Here is a 19,449-nt window from a genome sequence, read left to right as displayed (position 1 = left end):
TTGTTCCACCAGGATCAATGAAAAAATTCTCAAATCCCTCTCTAACCCTTTCAGACCATGTACGTGCAAACGTTGGTGTTGCTTTTCTCGCTGTAGGTATTATTTTTTAACCACAGGGAGTTCAACCCTGACCTCAAGAATTATTGGTATCCTGTCGTTGATTATTCAGGGCTGAAAACCCCGGGGTTAAAAAAGTATATCTATAGTGAGAAAAAAAACCGACGTTTTTCAGAGTACTAGGTCTAAAAGAGTTAAGAAATGTGTTAAGAGTTAATTCAAGTGTCTTAATGATTCCTCGTGTATTTCTAACTGATTGTCACAGTTTGAGTTAGATGTATCATTACCATCCTGGAACATGACACAGCCTTTATAGAATAGAATATCTATTGGTGGATGAATATGGTCATCAAGTTGGTGAACGACGTACAACTATGCTGAGAGACTCTGTTAACTTTGTTCTGTTGACCACAGTTGTGCTGAGCTTAGTACAGTGTAGTAGAAACAACTTGGATCACATACAAGTTCTTTTGATGCTTGCAGTAAAAAATACGGTAGAACTTGTATTATTTGAAATTCAAGGAACGAGCAAAAAGAAAAACTCTAATCACCCAAAAAATTCGAATTATAATTTATCTATACTGGCTTCGTAAAATGACTATAAATTACAACTTAAACATCGATATTCACATAGGATTAATAATCGATCTTATCTGCCACACACATTATTTCACTGTTCTGGAATCGGCATCGCTGTAGAATTTCTTGACCAATGTTCAAAGCCTGATTTACGAAAACAGTTACTGATTCCATACAGTGTTATCCAAAAATATAATATTGAAGGGCGATTTAACTCCTGTCTGAAATTTTAAGGGTAATTTTTGTAAAAAGTGGGGCATTTTTTTTATCAGTAAAAAATAACTCCACTAAAAGAAATTGCCTGAAATATTTGAAGGAGTATTTTCACTCTTCAACGAATTTTGGAGGAGTAAAACTGAGTTTTGATACGTGAATCACACATCTAGATGCGTATTGGCGAAAGAACACTGATATCATCATTTACGAAACTGTTTGCCAAATTTATTAATCATTTGTATAAGAGAAATCTATTTTTATTAGAATTTGTTGGAAGAAACTTCTGAAGAAAAATGTTTCCAGAAGAAAAATGTTTAAATATAGGCAATAAATCGTAACAAAAAACACTGAAAATTTCGAAAATAGCATTCTAAATTCTTTCTATATAGCGTATTCGTTTCTGAAATTGCTCACTAGTCATCTATAACGTTTTGGAGTCTCAATTCAGCATGGGTAATATTTTTACGAATTTAGATCATGTGGTTTTGCCGGTTTCCGATCACTGTGTGCATTTTTGCTCGTACTCTGAAATCATAATATTTTTTTCCTCCAACTTCGAATTATCCAAAATATTCAAAAAAAAAAATTATCGAATTAATCAAGAAATTTTAAGATCAGATTAGATAAATAACTCAAGGAAAGTTCATAAATGTTCAAATTAACGAAGTTCCACTGTATAACGATAATTGTTTTCGCCACTCAGTGTACGTAGTTATCGACTGCGGTAATTGTAATAATTCGAGAGAAACACGTGTCCATTCTGAGAGCGCATGCGCATTAGAGACAAATAGATGTTCAAGAATTGTATAGGTGAGGGGAAAACCAACACTGTTTCTCAACCGCCGGGCCGCGGCACGCTACTGGGCCGTGATATCATTCACACCGGGCCATGACTGATCTGCCGTTTGATTTTCTCCCATTCATTTTCCATTATTCGTGTATTTGACCGGACCTTCGAACCACAAACCCTTCGGTTGCCGTTGATTCGGCGTCGTACCAATACCTTCTAAAGCAGAAGCTCTTGTTCTAGAAGGTGTTGATCGTACCAACTGCTCAAACAGTCACCGCGACCCTCTCCTAATTAAATACGGGGTGATTATAAAAAAACTATCCTGACATATGGGTCCCTAACTATCATACCATTCACAGAAACTGAATGAAATTTTGGCATAAAGTATTTTGAGGTATGCGCTCAAGAATGATATGGAAAACAACAGTGTCACTCAAACAGTTACGGTTACAGTGAGAAAATTTCGAAAATATCAAATGACAACAACAAGTTTTTTGTACTGGAATGCGATCTCCATACTGAAAAACACTAAATAGCGTTGGAATGGCACCTGTAGCACGAAAATCCCCGGAGCTAGGCAAGTAAAAAGGACTTTGCCGTGCACCAGAGCATTAATGTTCGTTTCATTCGTCAGAGCGTTTCTTCGGCTGAGATCCCAGCCTGATTAGTCCTCCACAAGGTCATGTGGAAAATTTGTGAAACACAATAAAATGCTTTATTTTATGCTGCTTCTCTGTCCTTATTGGTTGTCCTCACTTTTAGCCTATCTACCGCCGGTGATTTTCATGCTACAGTTGCCGTTCAAACGCTATTTAGTGTTTTTCAGTTTGGAGATCGCGTTCCAATACAAAAAACTTGGTGTTGCCATTTGATATTTTCGAAATTTTCTCACTGTAACCGTAACTGTTAGAGTGACACTGTTGTTTCCCATATCATTCTTGAGCGCATACCTCAAAATACCTTATGTCAAAATTTCATTCAGTTTCTGTGAATGGTATGATAGTTAGGGGCCCATATGTCGGGATAGTTTTTTTATAATCATCCTGTATATAAATTCTGTCTCTAATGTGCACGCGCTCTCAGAATGGACACCTACAGTAATCGCGAGCGCTAGATGTAAGGGCCCTTTCACACGGAGCGGATGCGGATGCGGGTCCGGAAGAAGTTTTAACAATTGGAATATACTGCGCCTTTCAGACGAGCCGAAAAATCTCCGCACCTAGGAAATGTTCATGCGGGTCCGGACGTCGTCCGCATGTGTCAAAACCTAAGTGCGGGCTCCGCATCCGCACATAGAAGTTTTGACAATAGGTTTATTCGGGGCTATTCAGACGATGCGGATGCGGAGCGAATTCGTCCGCATCTTTGGCTACTTTTTGAAGGTGATTTTTCACGGAATTTTTTTAATTATTTGCCATAAATACCCTTAAAAACACCATATGATGGTCCCTGCTCATTAATATAATGTACCTACATACGTGTATCCCTTCGTTTCCTTCTGAGATTGAGATATAGCAACTTTAACTGCCTTTTGTCCATATTTCACAATTTTATACAATAAAACCTGCCAGCAACGGCCACTGACGGGACCAAAATTATAAGCCGTTCAGTTCATTACGAATATTTAATTGACTACATACTTTAATAACTTTAAAATTTAATTTAAAAATTTTAATTTTTTTCTTTTTAAATTTTTAAAATTATTTAAAAATATGAATATCTGAAATATTATTTTAAATATTTGTTATTTTTTTAAATTTTTAATCTGTTAATTTTTTTAAACTTTAAAAAAAATACTTTTATTAAACAACGTTATCCCCGTACGACGTTCACTCAGGGCCAGATTAAGTCGTTTGAAGACCCTAGCACTTGAATATTTTTGGTGGTTCCCCCGATACCTACAAGTATATTTTACTCAATATTCAGTCTATAAACTTAAAAAATGAAATTTTATATTTCAGAAATGACTAATCTAAGGATGGGATTTCACTATAAAAGGTTTATGAAAGTTATTTTATAAAACTTGAAAAAAGCAACTAATAAATTTATTGGTTGCATTTGCTCTAATGCAACCGATAAATTTATTAGTTGCTTTTTTTTAAATAATTGTTATAAAATTTTTATAGTGTAATCCGGCCGGGATTATACTATAAAGTTTTATAAAAGAACTTTTATGAAAGTTGAAAAATTCAACCAAAGGCGCATCGGTTGCATTCCAGAAAATGCAACCGGTGCACACACGCACACACATTTTGCATTCAAAAAATTCAACCAATAAGATAATATTGGTTGAATTTTTCACGTTTTATCAAAGAGCTTTTACAAAACTTTTATAGTGTAATCCCGGCCTAAGGCTGGTATTACACTATAAAACTTGAAAAATGTAATCAATAAACACATCTGTTACATTCGAGCGAACTTAACTGATCGGCCTATCGGTTGCATTTTTCAAGTTTTATAAACTAACTTTTATAAAACTTTTATACTGTAATCCCGGCCTAAGACAGAATTGTGATGTGAATATTTCTAAGCACAGACATTTTGAACGTCCCCACCCCTCCCCTTTTTTTCTACTTGCAAATTCTTTGATATCTCCTGAATTTTTTTTTTAGGAACATATTAGTTTCGGATGTTTTTGGATTGGATTTTTCGAACATTGGATGTTTTTGGAATTTTTCTTTCATATTTTTCCGGAAAGACAGATTTGTTTTCAAAATCTTTTGAAAATATTTTAAGACATTTTCTCCCATCGACTACTTGTGAGGATCGGAATGAAGATATCTTTATTCCCATATTCTATGTGGCTCTAGACTAAACCACCAAAGAATACCTCTAGGCTGCATATGGGCACTGAATCAGGGGTGAAGGAGAAAAACAGTTACAAAAATTGCGAAAAAATAGTTTTTATGCACGAATTTCAACCTAAAGATGCGGGCGAAACACCCGCATCTTCAGTGCTCGTGTGAAAGGGTATGCGGACCCGCTTCCGCATCCGCATCCGCGTCCGCATCCGCATCCGCTCCGTGTGAAAGGGGCCTTAGTTTCTTCAGGATTTTCCTTTATAAGCATTGGGGGGGGGGGCCTCTGTCCGGACCTAAACCTTAAGGAGGTTAGTGCGCGATTTTGGCTTTCCACGCTTTCCTATGGGAAAATATCTCCTTCCTTAAAAAGTAGCATTTCTATATTTTCTCTTCACTTAGGTATTCAGTTTTTTTTCTCAAATTCTATATGTACATTTCTATATAATTTAACAAGAGCATTTAGGGCTTTGGTGGTTGATTATTTTTTTCTCTCGAATTTTAATAATATTTAATAACATTCTAAAGCTCTTTCTCCACATTTAATAAAATTGATTATTTTATTACTATTTATATATATATGAAATTATGATTTCAAATGAACTTTCATTACCGGGATTATAGTTAACATTTATTACTATTCTTTCAAATATCAAAATCATCTTTTGAAATATCATTTCAAATATCTTAAAATATCAAAAGTGAATCCATTTTATTATCCGTTAGTAGTAGGTTTGTCGGTAGGGACGCTATTGAAGAATGAATGATTGGACTGGTATATAATCCATCTCATGTCTCTTATAAGTGGAAAGTTAAATGACCGAAAGAGTGTAAAAGAAAAATTACCGGCACGTGACCGAAACGTGAAATTCCGTAGACCATGAACGGAGCTGTCTTCTTCTTTCTACGACGGTAATAAATTTCGTCTGTACATTCGAAAAATTGCTGTCACCTTACGAAAAAAAAAAACATAATTCCAAGAGTAAAATATATCGCTGTCTTCATTCGATTATTATTATTCATCTCTTTCCTGACGGTAAAAAAAAAGCACAAATATGAGCCATCTATCTCTCATTCACAAAATGAATTGCCGAGACGATCTTCAGACCAGAAACATTTCAAAATTGCATTCAGCTTTCAATCGGCAATCAGCACTGAAAAATTCGCACAGGGTACTTACTATACATGCCCGTTCAACCCATTTGGACTGTTAGGTATACCAACACACTTCCAGCACAACTCATTCGGTAGTAAATTGCACATGTTGATAGACCGGAGTTGCGTTCGGTTCGAAAGAAAGATGTAAAGTGAATGGATACTCACACTACCGATTCCGATAATAGACGGCACCACCTGCTAAACCACGTATGTGGTATTAACTCGTATAGGTTCATGCTCTCTCTCTCTCTTCTTTTTCTTTCTTTTCAAACCTATGCTAACCAGGTCTATTTCCATTCGTCTAATTTTGCCTACAAAAAAGTACCTGTGTTGGTATTTTTGATTATTCAGGGACTCTCAATTGTGTATTTATGCATGTTTCGTGCATCTATGGGTTCAAGTGATGGCATCGAACTGCTAAAATGAGCACAATGATGATCCATCGCCGCAATTTACGGCCGTTTTGCTCGTTTTTCAGTGGCAAATGAGTTATGCTGGAAGTGCATGTTGTGCGTACTTCCAAATCTGCATACGCATCTAGTGTGTGTGTGTGTGAAGTTCGTGCTGCCATCTCTGTATGATGAGTAAATGCACTACAACCAAGTGACCGAATATAATTTTAAGTACGCTCTAATTGAGTGTATGTGTTTTCATTTTTCCATGCATTTCCTCATTTTTTATTTCGCCTCGGATATTACGTGTGTAACGGTTTATAGAAATTTAATACAATTTTTTACGACTTTTGATCATATTTCAGATTTTTTTGTTTTTCACTACTCTATTATTTTCTGGGAAACATAGTGCAAAAGGCATCAATAAAGAAACATATGCTGTCCAGTAAGATCTTTTCTTATACAATACCCAGGTGCTGAATCAGATCGCTACACCACATGCCATTTCTCTCACAATTACTTAATTTATATACAATAACTCTCTATCTTGAGACACGACACATACATCCGAACGAACATATTGATTTATTCTCTGATATTTTCGGACCTGGTGTCCTCGGTTTAGGCAATGAAGAATACTGATATTTACACGTACACTATATTGCCAAAAGTCTGTCTTTTTTGGAGTTTAGATATTTTTTATGCACGTGTATTCACGAAACTATAAATGTTTTCTATCAAAATTCTAATTTTCATCGCATGATTTTTGCTTATAACATGCCGAGTTTTCAACTAATTTTTACGAAATTTAAAGAAACCATGACGATATACATGAGACATACTGTATAGAAATTTAAAATGTGGTAAATTATTATTCAATGAGATATGAGCATTTTTAGTAAATGATTATTAATTGCGCATGGGCGCAGGAAATATAAATATTATTTTTCATAGCTTGCTTGCCAGATACATATATAGTGCAACTTATATATGGAAAAATTCTATTAAAATGTAATGAAAATTCACAATGTTATACGTGATATTGTGAGCTGTAATTTCGAAACTTGCTGAAAGTAACTGAATAATAAGGGATTTTCCACAAACTGGTATACGATTATTTTCTGTTATTTGATTATTTTGAGAATGAGCGCACAGCATTATGCGAATGAACGAAGACGCGTGTCTGACGCTATGTAAGAAAAGTGTTTTATCATAACACACGCGTTTAGGATGTCAAAATAAAACTGAAGTCAAAAATCAAGTAACAGCAAATAATTGTATAGTGATTTGTGGAAAATTCCTTATTATTCAGTTACTTCCGGCAAATTTCGAAATTACAGCTCACAATATCACATATTTCTTTTTGAATTTTGATGAAATTTAGCTGGAAATTCTGTATAAGTTGCACTCCATATCTGGCAATCAAGTTATAAGAAATAAAATTTTTATTTCTCGCGCATGCACAGTTGAAAATAATTTTCTACAAATACTCACTCATGTCATCGAATGATACTTTTTCACATTTTAAATTGCTATATAGCATGTCTCATATATAGCGTCATGTTTCTGCCAGTTTCGTGAAAATTGAATGAAAACTCGGCATGTTGTAAGCAAAAATCACGCGGTGAAAATTAGAGTTTTTAGAGAAAATATTTATATTTTTGCGAATAAACATGTTATTCTTCCAAAAGGGCACAATAGTATTGCGCAAAGTTCGTAAAATACATTGTTAAAGTTACAAGTCATTTGCAGTTTTTTCTGATACAGGGTTGATCAAAAACTTTTTCTTATTCAATTTTTTGTCGGTCTCCAAAATGCACTAGTGACTAACATTTTACTGGAAATGATAAGTACTAATATAGGGTATATATGACCGAAACTTCGGAACGATTTGTCCAGTATTTTCTAAAAATTCGAGAAAATCTCTAAACTCCAAAAAAAAAAAAAAAAGAAGAATTTTGGTAATATAGTGTACAGCGCTGTATTGAAACACCCCTAACTCGATCAAAGCTTTAGAACAGGCATCTTCAACCCGTTGCTCGCGAGCACCATGGTGCTCCCTGTTGGTACTTCACCAACAGTGAAGTACCAACAGTGCTCAATGCTCGTGTAGGATTTCGTGCATACGAATACTAGATCAACGTTGCAGTTAAACATCTTGGAGGCATTGCATTCAAGGATTGAAATCATCGTCATTTCATGCATTCGTACGTCAAACTTGCCGTAAGGGTGCTCTTATTTTGATGATGGGTACAGGCAGTGCTCGCGACTGGAAAAAAGGTTGAAGACCCCCCCCCCCCCTGCTTTAGAAGAACGTGCTGCGTTGGAAGGGATGGTGCATGAGATCCCTCTACATTTCAGATCTGGAATGCGATAAATGTGTCAAAAGAAATTTATCCGATAAGTTCCTAGGTCGATTACACATAGAGTAATACGCATAACGTCTTATCTGAGACGCATCCTAGTTAAGATGAAATTATGGCCTTAGCGCTTGAGTTGACTGATTAAGAGGTATCGGGCTCATCTGAATGCAAACCACCCGAAAATGTAATCCCTAGTGTTCCGTCTCATCTTTCAAGTGAAGTATGTAAACTTTTCATTTCCAAATAAAGAAATGTATGCGATGGACTATGAGAATGCATTTCCGTGTCTTTTAAGGAAATAGAGAGACGCGTATGGATTAACATAGGAATACGACGAGCAGTAAATCATTGGACACGTGACTCTTGTTGGATGTCTGAAATAGAAAATGAGATATGTTTTGGAGAAGGTTATGGTCAACGCACGGAATTAGACAGGATTCGTAGCGTATGAGTGCACCAGGATGTAGAGAATCTTCTTGGAAAGTCAGTAAGAGAAGCAGATCAGGAATATTTTTAATTTTGCTCATTGTCTTCGACATGAGTAAATATATTGATGGTGATGTAAACATATTGAGGGGTGATGATATCACTCTCCATAAAAAAATATAGACAACTGGATACAATGTGGAGATGGATCTCCGGGAGGGGAAAATTCTACATGCGTCTGCAGGAAATCGAACCACCGTCGCCTCACAATCTAGGCGAGTATGCTAGACCAGTGTTCAAGATTTTAATAACTGTGGGCCGGTGTAATTAAATGAACAATTTCGTGGACCCGCATTAATGTGAGAAATAATTTATACAAACCAGCATGGGCAGGTATACACGAGGGAGGGGCATGGAGGACATTGCTGGTCCCATTGTGGATTTTGGATAACCAACAATACAATCTCACACTATTGGAAAGTGCTATTAATCAAGAATAGTCTCAGATTTCACAAACGACCTATCAACATCTCGTAGAGTCCATGCCAAGAAGAATCGACGCCTTATTAACCCCTTAACGATCACGGATGAGATTGTGTATATATTGTTTACAAATTTTGTTAATTGCATTTTTAATTGGGTTGCTATATTTTTGAAATATATGACATCCCTATTTTTATGGGCATCTTTTTCTCAGCCACCTCGTTGGGCATTTTGCCTGTTATGGTGTTGTATTTGTATTTGTATCATGGGCCCCCGGGCCAAGTGACTTTTCTGAGGCCCTACCTGGCAAATTCTGGAAAATTTAAACGGGTTCTGATTTTTGTGATGCCCCTCTTTTCTTTTGAGGCCCCCTGGTCGTGCCCGGGTGGGCCCATGCGTTAAGACGGCACTGCCTCGTCCTTCTTCTGTACAGTAAATGAATACATTCAAGCTCTACCTCACTCCCTTCGAGAATGCATTGATATAACCCCGTAAAGAAAAATTGTCTTTTTTTTTACTTTATATACCTTAGCATTATATTTTTTCCCTCGCTACGGTTTGAGGATTATAAAAAATATAGTGTAACATCTATATAGGGAGAGGACATCTGACAGAGAGAGAGCAAGCAAGAAGGGAAACCGTCAAAATTATATACGATAGGAATTGAACAAAACATTAACACTTGGTTAACGATTCATTAGAATCACGTTAATTAGTGTACCGAACGTCCATGATAGCGGAGCGTCCTGTCATGCTGATTTGCTTATTTTTAATCTAATATGAAATCATTACGATCCCAGTATTGATTATCAAGACAATCTACATTTCTTTGCATAGGCTTTTCTTTACCTACTTCGATTCAAATACAAATACAAATGCAACGCCACAATAGGCAAAATGCCCAACGAGGTGGCTGAGAACTAGTTATAGTTCATAGATGACAGAGTGGGAACTTGAGCGAAGAAAAGTCAAAAACTCAAACACCTTCCCCTCTTCTCCCTCTGAGAGAGATAGAAAAGATTTAAAAAAAATAATAACCAGACGAAAAAACGCAGATGAAGAAGAGGTCTATCCAATAGGATGACACAGGGAAAATGGTTGCGGCAGGGTTTGAAATCGTGATCGAAGTGATCTTCATGATCGAAGTATTTCTAGATCTTGACCGTGTCCTGGGAGAGAACGCACTAATCATCTCCGATGGCGCCATAGATGCTCGGGATCGCGTACGTGGTGGCGGGTAGTCTGGGTCTACATATGGATTTCTTCACTGCTTACCAACTCAGGTCATATCGCCAAATGGCAATTTCCAACCAGTGGAGTTGGGTAAGAAATGAAGCCGCCATCTATCGGTGGTCATCCCAGGCTAGTTAGGTAAAGAACTTGTTCTCGATGTTCTTCCCCAGGATTCGAAATCGTGGACCTTGACAGTAACCTCCGTGGGGGAAGACGAACTTATTACCACTCCGGCATATGTAGGGCCACAACTAGATGCTCGGTCACCCGGGGCAAACGCGCATTTTCACTCCCCCTTGTAATGTTGAAGGAGAGGTTTCAGAATGAAATTGAAATTTGCGCCTCCTTGGGTCCAGCGCCCTGGGCACGAGACCCGTCTGCTCCCCCTACCCCCGGTTGCGGCCCTGGGAGTATGAGCTGAAGTGGCGATTAGCGAATCGGTTATTCTTGTTGTGAATCACATGGAAATTTTCCTCTAGATACCTAGTTGGACGTGCTAGTTTATCTGCTTGTAGTCCAAATTTGTTAACAAAAGCTTGTACGTAAAGGGGGTAAAGGCAAAAGGTGGAAAAACAAAGTATTGACGAGGTGGTCATAATAAAGTGTCCACTCAGTGTGTACAGCAGCTTCATAATTTTTATGATTTAGATCTTAGATCAGTGATGATAGCTCGGAACAAGAGATTATGAACTCATAACCAAAAAAGAAAATTCAAGCATGAATTCACCTAATATTGTCTAACGAATGCGAGACCTCTTCCATCATCAATTAGGTCTGATGCGCAACCGCACACGCAATATTCGGCAAACGCTGACAGGAATCAAGCCTTGTCGAACATTCCAAGTAATCAATGTCTATTGTTTTCCGACGGTCGACGACGTAGAATTAATTGTATGGCTCTTTTCATTTCCGCCTTTCTCTGCCCCCGGCATATTCATCTGGAAGGACATTATGAACACATCACTGAGGAAAGTAGTCTTCAGCAGCCGCCGCCACCAGCAGTAACGTACGTATATGTTGTGCTAATGGGATTGCATTAATCAACGCTGGTGATTACGTAGATGTTTCTGCCATGGCATGATATCTGATGGACCCATGTGTGTATACGCACATACATACATATATATATATATACCAGGAGCAGAGCTTCTGTCCGTGATTACCGAGAGCCGTACATCATCTTCCAGGTTGTTTCCGGGTTGTGCGAATCGTCATCATTGATGAGAAGAAGGAAACGTTTTATCGATTGGATATTTTGCCGCAGCAATATTTCAAGGGGGCAAGAGGGCAGTAGCTAGCGGCAAGACTATCTCTGGCTTCCAAGAACCCAGAAGGAATCTGAAGAAGACCGATAAAACTCATGAGCACTCTCTCTTTCTCTCTCTCTCTCTCTCTGAGAGAGAGCATGTTTGGACCTTGATTAAGGCTCATAATTATTAATCATCGCTGTGTATTTTACGAGCGCTACTTCATCATAATTTCCATCTCCGATTTTGCTGTTAAAATTAATATGAAGTATCGGAGAGCAATTATCTTAATTATCTTTACGTTCGATATCGCCATCCACTTCTATCATCACAAGTGCCGTGCGAATTGTAATTACGCAAACGGCACGCACATTATAGAGCGTATCTTTATTGTTATAGTGATTGGAATGTTGGATGAACAGATCAGTGCTTACATGGATTTTTATTGTACAGGTTTTTAGGCCGTGTTGCCAAGTTCTTTTTTTTCTTCCGATTTACTAGGAATTTACTCAGAATCGGTGTTAATACCGATTTGACATGCCAATCAAGATGCATTTAAAATGCTAAAGATAGTGGACGATTAACTAGTATAAATATCACTCGAAGGTACATCACTTTGAGTGAACTCAGTGAAGAAGAAAACGGCAACACAACCAACGATGATGACTTCTCCTCTACGACTTATAGTGAGGCAATATCAGAAGAGTTCGTCTCTGGTACCACATTATTAACAGACTCACCAACCAAACTGCTCAGTACCATTAATGAAGACACCCGGACATCTATTAAAGACTACGGATCCATAAAATTTATAGAACCCCTGAAGCAGTTATCATTGATTGCATTATCAATCATTACACTTCACTCACAATTTCAAATATAGATGACAGCGATAAAAAAAACCACACACAACACTAGATAAGCACTCAGACTATTAGGCACACACACCCATACTTCCGGCATAACTCACCAAGTAGTAATTGCCCATGGCAATAGACCAGAGCTGTGCTCGGTTTAAAAGAAAGAAAGAAAGCCGTCGTTGCACTCGAGTGATGCACTGATAAGATGCTCGTCCACCAGCCTGAAGGTTGGCGTCAGGTTCGAACCCGGGAAGAACACAAATAACAAGTTATTTTCCATACCGGGCCTGAGGAGATTAATGACAGATGGCATCTTCATTTCCAACCTAACTGGATCGGTAGTAAATTGCTGTATGTCGATATGACTGGAGTGTTGGTGTTTGCTAAATTAGTACGGCGTGTTACGATTCCAACCACCATACTACGCTAGCACTTCAACTATACATCTATCGTCGAAGTCGAAGTTTCTTGCCAAAACCCTGAACGTAAAAGGGTGAATACATAGATAGCAGTTCTTAGGCTGGGATTACACTGTTGAAATTTGATAAAAGATCGTTTACGAAAATTGAAAAAGAAATCCTATTGGTTTCTTTCGTTTAAATATAACTGAAATGCTTATACGTTGCATTTTTTAAGTTTTATAAAAGAATTAATTTTAAAACATTTTGCAAACACGTTGCAGTTAAACATCTTGGAAGAATTGCGTTCAAGGATTGAAATCATCGTCATTTCACGCATTCGTACGTCAAACTTGCCGTAAGGGTGCTCTTCTTTTGATGATGGGTACAGGCAGTGCTCGTGACTGGAAAAGGGTTGAAGACCCCTGCTCTAACGTAACCCTTCCTGTTCTTGAGTAAAAGTATAGTAAAATAAAATATAGGGAAACTGTTGTACCTTGACCATAGTAAACCTCGAAAAAAATAAAAATTGCATTTCAGCTGATGTTTTTTGGAGTGCAAGAGATTAGAAATACATCAGCTCACAACTGAATGTGTTTTCAGCTATTAGTCTGTGACCTCAACAGAGATTTTTCAATTGACACATTTCTGTAAAAAAAATTGTACGCTTGCTTTTGTCGCGTTTCTGTTCAGCATTGGAGAAGTTTAGTAAACAATATTTTGTAATTATAATCTATGTAATCACCTGGGGAACCATCCTAAATGCTCAATCATACCAAGCACTGTGAAAAAAAGTAATTGATATTTCTCACGAATGGTGGAGCATCGTGTACCTTGAAACAAAAGAGAGATCGAGTACCTCGGAACAGTATAAAACTTGAAATTTTAATAGTTTACCTTGAAATACTCAACTTATACTAATCTTTAACTGTTCTTCTTTTGCTTTTAAATACAATTTGTGCTTTAACTTTTACAGTTATATACTTTTTTCGCATATGAACTTCAGCTACCTCCATTGATTCTCTTCCAATTCACCTTCGGTTATTTCCTGCTAAAATCTGTTGAAAAAACCCCCCACAAAATTTAGTGGGATGCGTTCAACAAAAACTTTCACCAAGTAAATTTCCTTCGGAGGAGAAGGTGAGAAAATATTTAAAAACATTTAATTCCTCTTTCTACAAGTATAATGTAGAATAATTAAGCATTTCATCTGTATAAATACGTTCCTACTTCCATTGTTGTTACTTTTGTGTATTATATATCAATAATCATATTAGTGTCATTTTCAGTGTCTGATATATGATTTATATTAAAAAATACTCATTGTTTTATTTTTCCAGTAGTATTTGTATTTTTTGTCTTTCTAATTTTATCCCATATTAAGGTACAACAGTGCATGCTTCACAAGATTTGTACCTTGTTGTACCTTGGGACATTTTTGTTTTTTTCAAAAATCTATATTTCATGACTACAGAAAGAAAGGGAGTTTAAAATTTATATGTTTCATGCAGCATACAGATACTGGAAATGATTACAGTGAAATCCTACGCTAAAAATTGACTGAGAAAAAAAAAAGTCTGAAAAATAATGCGCCAAGGAAATTTCTGGTTTTCTACCTACGGCTGCATTTGAAGTGATGCAAACCGCTTGCGAATACCTCAACTTAATTTTTAAAAAGTAGATTCTTTTTTTTTGAAGAGAAAAACGAAAAAAGCATACATACACGCCACGTAAAAACAAAAATAATAATAAATGAAAACTCTTTTCTGAAACGATAATTTTCTCCCCCTCATTTTGTTCCTTCAACAAACCATCATGAGACGTTGACATGAACGTCATTGTCATGTCGGTGATAGTAAACATAAAAAGAGTCCACGTTATTGTTCACAAGAAATTAAAAGCTTTTCATCATGATCTCGAGCACGCGATAAAACTAAACGAAAATAAAACGATCTATTTTTTGTGAAGCTTATTTAACTTTTTTTTTTTGAATGTTGAAAAATGAAAAATATAATATTTGTCATGCGACATAAGTGATGATAAATAAAGGAGTTCTATACTTCACGTTGTTGAAGGGTCAGGTGTTGTCGTTTTTGTTTTTTAGTATACTAGAAATAATATTATTTCTGAAGAGAAGTGACGTTTATGGAACACTATAAATAACATATTTCCAGGGTTTAAAAAAAATTGTCTTCGAGATATCAGCAGATATTTTAATCTCGTCGTCGATCGGAGAAGTTCCCGATTAATTTAACCCTGTCGCTGTCAAGCCAAACGATGGTATCTTGTTCGGAAATGGTGTCTCATAAAAGAACCTATTTCACCGGCTTAATCCTGTCATTGTTTTTGTTCCCTCGACTTGTTATCCACTTACGGGGAAACTCGTAAACAAACGTTCATCAACTGTTGGCATCATAAAACAAAAGTCGTCAAAACTTGCTCTTAGGATAGATCAGGGATAATAACGTTAGACCTGAGAATATATATTTTTTTCTAATACTTTTCTGTCTTAACCGGGATATATCCTTCCCACCATATATCCAGGAGTTAAATTTAAATTGATTTCTGAATTAATTTGAAATTTTCAAAAATCTGATAAATGAAGACTATCTTGAACCCTCCCCCCACTTCTGCTAAATTGTGGCATTGACCCTGTAAGCCCTTCTGCTTGAAAGGGGAATCTATCTTTCCTATCGATAGTAACGCTGCATTATAAAAAAGCAGTCAAACCTTTTCGTCACCATATTTCACTAAAACTGCGGTTTGGGGCTTGCCTTCAACGACCAATCATAGTTTTCGCCCTTTCACTTGATTTTCAACCGTGCCCTCTCCGCCCAGAAAATCCAGCGCCATTAGGGATCCACATGGCCCCTTATGGTTGATAACCACTTCGTTAGATCAGTGACTGCCGACCCTTAATGCTTCACGAACCCCTTGTAAATATATATAGGAATCTTGCATACTATTAGAAATGCTTGAGAAGTAAGCGTTCGTACCTTAGTATCGCAAGTGAATTTTTCGTTTAGTGCATGTTGACATGGAATTTGTGCCACTGGTACTAAATATTTCATACCGAGCACATCCCAAGTTCTATCAACCATTGAGGTACCAGAGAAAGGTGAAAAGAATGTTATTATGCCGGGTCCACATACCAGCGGTGCTACATGATTTCGAGTTGCGCAAAACCGGCTTTTGGCGTGGTTAGCCAGGGCAACATCCTCTATAGCAGCAGGTTTCACGCGAATCTCGTGACGTCACTGCAGAAGGTCATCTCACCTATAGCCATTGGAAATATCAGTCCGACGCATGCGCCACCTTTCACCTTTTTTTGTAGTATATCCAATGGCTATAGGTGAAATGACCACCTTCAGTGATACCACGAGCTTCCCTCGGAGGCCTCCTGCTATAGACGGTGTTGCCCAGGGCCACATAAAAAGGGCTGTCATGTGACATGCCGGAGTCGGTACCAGCTGACATAACGCGTGACGTCATTCCCATGAGGAACCGAGTAATCCCGCTTTGCTACCTGTTAATCACGGTAGTTTGCACAATCGCTGTGCATCGCTCATTTCACTAAAATATTTCCAAAACTATATTTCCGATTATTGTCATTAGTGCTTGTATATTTATTCGATTGCTTCGCTCACAACCATTTAAATATTTCAAAATAAGAAATTTTACATTTGCTCATGAGGTAACTTCGAGATTAAGAACATTTTTATTTCTCCGATCTATTTCAGTTGAATCACGTGAATGATGTTTTACATCGGGTTGATTGATAGCCACGAGCACGAAACAAGCAATTTCAATTATCGTTTGAACTTTCTAGAATTTTAATTATCTTTTTGTTTCATTTAAAGTAGGTGTAGCTTTTAGACGTGGTGACTTCGTTATTACCAATACAACTGCAACATAAAAACATAGGGAGGCAATGTCATTATAGCCGGGCATGCTCGAGCAACCATGGTAATTTATAGTAGGGGTCTGAGCATTCACTGAATTGATTCAGAAATCTAAATTTCCTATTTAAATAAAGACCAAGACGAGCATCAACAAGGTTCCAAACACTTCCAACACCCTATGGGAAGCAAATATGAAAAATTTCCGTATATACAACATTTGAAGCTACGTATTATTTCGAATGCTGACATCAAAAGACATTATAACGCACCGATTATTGCTGCATGTAATTCAATTCTTAGCTCATGGATTATAAAAATACTACTCTTGCATACCTGACACTAAAACAACATCATAAACGAGAAATCTCTTTTCAATCATATGCAAGCTCAATGCCAAAGAGATGAAACATATATAGCCTTGGTCGCTGGCACAGAGCAGGTGGTTTTAATGATCAATTTTGCGTAGCCACACCAATAAAAAAAACGGTTTTACGCGCCTCGAAATCCCGTAGCGTGGCCGATGTATACCCGGCTTTAAAGTAATTCTGGGAGTTGACCGAGAAAAATATAGTTCCCTCCCCCTTGCACTTATATTACCGTAAGGCCGGCATTACACTATAAAAGTTTTGTAAAAGATCTTTAATAAAACTTGAAAAATGCAACCTAGAAGCTTATCGGTTACATTCGCTGGAATGTAACCATGGTTATACATTTTTCAAGTTTTACACAAGTACGTTAATGAAAAGTTTTATAAAAGAACTTTGATGAAAGTTTTATAATCTAATTCTGGTCGTAGGAAGAAAGACAGTTTTTTCCCCATTGCCTGTCACTGAAAAGGAGACAATTTCCTGTCACTCTACGTTATGTGAGCAAGGTTGCCATATTTTGGCGACTTTTGAAGTGGGGTAATGCACGTATCCTTCAAATAACTGTGTAACGACCTAGGATTCTATTAATGAATAGATTTAGAAGTACAGATTAAACAACGAAGTCAGTCCACACGACGCTTTGTGCGTAATTGCCCCAGTCGTAAATATGAGCTTTGATAACTGTTCAAATCTTCTCTCACTACGTTAGGTAGGAATTCAATAATTAACACCTACAAAAATCTGTACTAGTGCATAGCGTGATCCTTAATATTTAAATACTGTGCAAAAATATTTAAATAACTTTTAGCAGGTTGCACAAGAACATTTATATCCATAGGTATTCATTAAAAATAAAAAAGAAATATGTTACTTCTTTTCCTGACCAAGATATATCCGGCCCATCTACCGACGATCCATCATTCCGCTGTCCGGACTCAATAAGCCACCTGATGGATCGTCGATATGGAAGTAAGATGGATTGGGATGTACACACGTCGTACCTTCTGCATATCGTCGAGGTTGATGTATCGCCGAATAAATAACTGCTCGTTAAATTGCTTCTTTCTTGCTCCTACCAATCACGATCGCTCATTTGCGATTCTATTCACGTGCGAGGGCGATTATGAGGACGCAGAGATATAAACGAAATGCATATTCCATTTTTTGCTACCGTTATTTCATAATGGAAATCTCTAAGTAGGGCTCGGATTTTTATGCCGCTAAAGATGAAACGTCGTTGCTGATAGGTTGGAAAAAACGTGAATTTACCGATCAGCAACGATGACGAAAAATTTCATAATTGAAAATTTCAGGAATAACGGAAAAATTCAGTGTAAATAAAATCATTTCAATACTTACCAGCATACAATAATACCAGCATTTAGGAAAGAAATAATTGAAATTCGATGAGGAAAAATAGTTGGAAATGAACGAGAAAAAGTAATGGAATATTTATGAGAGAAATAATTACATATTTAAAAGAAATTTAGAATTTTTGAAACCATAGGTAGCGATAGACTTGAAAGTATGGAGGGGGCACGATGATGATGATGATATCAATTCATATATACACATTAGATCAGTCGGCTCCACTTTTGACGCTGGGGGGGGGGCATCCCCCAGCGTCAAAGTTATTCCCCCGTATCTCTGCCCATGTTTGAAAGAAATAATTTTCAGAATTAGTGCAAGCTTTTTAATAATTCGAGAGTTGGTTCAGGCCCCGTTGAACGACTTGTTAAGGTGACCGACTCTGAATGGTTTCAGAAAATTCGAAAATCGAACATTTTTATTGTTCATGAATTTTTGAAATGTTTTTAGTTTTTTAAATAGATGGGTCGTGGCTAAAAAAATCTAAGAACCCTTGTTTTAGAGCAGAGAGTCTTCAAACCTTTTCCAGTCGCGAGCACTGCCTGTACCCATCATCAAAAGAAGAGTACCCTTACGGCAAGTTTGACGTACGAATGCATGAAATGACGATGATTTCAATCCTTGAACGCAATTCCTCCAAGTTGTTTAACTGCAACGTTGATCTCTAGTGTTCGCATACACGAAATCGTACACGCGGACATTAAGCCCACTGGGTACTTCAGGGAGCACCGGGTTGAAGATGCCTGTTTTAGAGAAAAGTTACGTTAGTAAGCATTTTTCAAACGTTCTGAGGTTAGAACCTAAATAAAGC

The 19,449-nt window shown here is 37.1% G+C and overlaps 1 protein-coding gene across 2 annotated transcripts in view; it reads right to left on the bottom strand.

Moving 5' to 3' along the window:
- The window catches only part of LOC149088468 (uncharacterized), a 100,959-nt gene that overhangs the window by 73,942 nt on the left and 7,568 nt on the right, over positions 1-19,449 (bottom strand). The window lies entirely within an intron of this gene.

The sequence above is a fragment of the Pholcus phalangioides genome, unplaced genomic scaffold (assembly GCF_987345545.1).
Source record: "Pholcus phalangioides strain wild (caught in Gottingen) unplaced genomic scaffold, Ppha-v1.0 ptg000003l_1, whole genome shotgun sequence".
Classification (NCBI taxonomy): Eukaryota; Metazoa; Arthropoda; class Arachnida; order Araneae; family Pholcidae; genus Pholcus; species Pholcus phalangioides.
Note: the sequence above shows the minus strand (reverse complement) of the source record. Positions and strands in the feature narration are given on the sequence as shown.